Source organism: Octodon degus, unplaced genomic scaffold, assembly GCF_000260255.1.
Source record: "Octodon degus isolate 3935 unplaced genomic scaffold, OctDeg1.0 scaffold00027, whole genome shotgun sequence".
Taxonomy (NCBI): domain Eukaryota; kingdom Metazoa; phylum Chordata; class Mammalia; order Rodentia; family Octodontidae; genus Octodon; species Octodon degus.
The window spans coordinates 5,760,594-5,762,631 of NW_004524603.1; positions in this window are offsets into that span (position 1 = coordinate 5,760,594).

A 2,038-nucleotide genomic window follows, 5' to 3' on the forward strand; every position below is an offset into this window, starting at 1 on the left:
TGCCTATGTTCAGCCTCCCAAGAGCTGGGATTACAGGCATGTGCCTATGTTCAGCCTCCCAAGAGCTGGGATTACAGGCATGTGCACGGTCTCAATCGCCCTGTGCCCTGGGGGCGGGGCTGGCACAGCACGCCGGGGATGAAACCTCCGACCCCTGTGTCTGCCTAAGCAGGCGCTTTAATCTGCTGAGCTATTTGGCCAGCCCTTAGGTTGAAGCTTTTGAGAGTTCTTACCTTTTCATCTGAATGAGAATTTATTTTTTAGTGTCTATAACCCCTATGACTCGCATATTGGTCTTTGGCCAGAGGGTCTGGTCATCTCTCAGACTGGATTTTCTTGTGCATGTCAGGCTTCTGGGCAGCAGTGCTGACTTTGAACGTATTGGACTTTTTGACCCCTTCTTTGATGCCTTTGAGAAGTGCATGACTGGGCTGCTTTGTTTCTTTTTACTGGCTGCAGAGCTGGCCCAGTGGGAGCTAAGAGCTATCTGCTAAAGTGGAAGTTGTCAGGGCTTGAACAGTGCAGGGAGCAGCAGTTTCAGGGAGTCCTGCAGCAGCCTGACTTCATTTTAACTCTGTGATCACCAGGCAAGCCCTTCTTAAATTCTTAGGCCTGTAATCCAGGACCATGGATCTGACAAGTTAGTTCCCTCTCCTGGATCCCTATATGTGTATGGTTCTCCCTTTAGTGAGGCACCACAGACAAAGGGTGGGTGCCCCTTAGGGAGAGACCAGATGCCCACCAGGCCAGCCCTTGTGGGCACTCAGGCACGATTTAGCTAAGGAGGGGGCGAGGTCCCTGTTGCGCCGTGTGCTGATTGCCAGGGCACCACAGGTGAGGGCCCGGCCAGCCACCACGACCAGCACTTCCCAGTCCCGGGCGCAGACGGAGCAGCCTGTCCGACCTGCTCACATTCACCTAGTGCTCAGAGGTAAAAACATTCCAACCTCTTTTCTTTGAGGTGGCCCTGATCACTGAGAGTTCAGTAGGCTGTCCTTGTCCTCCAGCGGAGCAGGACTGACGGATAGACCAGCAGGATGCCTCTGAGGGTCTTACCTGGATTCAATTCCTGGTACCAAATGCTGGGCCAGCCCCCAAGCCCCGGGCGTGCCATGCTGGCCACCCAAACTGGGCATGGTGGCTCACGCCCATAATTCCAGCACCGTGGAGGCTGAGACAGGAGGATCACTATGAGTCCGAGCTGTGTAATGAGACCCTGTACCATATAAATAAATAAATAAATAAATAAATAAATAATAGATTTTTAAAAAAGAATTCAAGGAAAAGTAGCCTGAGATAAGTTAAGAGCATACATGCAAATAACAGGAATGTTCAAAAGAAAACCACCATAAAAGAGTAATACTAAGAAAGAAAATTTGGAGATATTTCCTGAAGTAAAATTCTTTGAACTGCATAAACTGAGCATATAATACAGCTAAGCTAGATTTAAAACTACAATGCCCCCACCTCCTATTTATTTAGTTTTCACTACTTTTGAGGTTTTTTATTTTTTATATCTATTTCAGGGTCTACAGGGTCTCACTATGTAGATTGGACTCTTAGTGATTCTACTATTTTCAGCCTCCAAAGCGCTGGGATTATAGGCACACACCATGCCCAATCTCAGTCGCCTTCTCAGTGGGCCCCAGGGGCGGGGCCTGCGTGGCATAGGGGGGATTGAACTTTATTTCTTTTTGGCTGGCTCAGCCGGCCCTGAGTGCAGGGCTGGCTCGGTATGTGGTGCTGGGGATTGAACCTTGGTCCCCTGAGCCTGCCTAAGCTTGCTGGAACAGGTGTTTTAGACGCTTGAGCTACCTTGCTGGCCAGAATTTATTTATTTATTTTTCTAAAGAATAAGATCCCTGATTGCTATACAAGCAGAGGCAGGGACTTCAGACTACATGCTGGGTGAGAGAGAGGGAGGGAGAAAAGTTACTAGTCAATGTTAATAGGAACAAATAGAAAGTAACCTTTTTCACTCCTGATTCTCTCTGCTATTTTCCTACCATCCTTTTCTTTCTTTCTTTCTTTCTTTCTT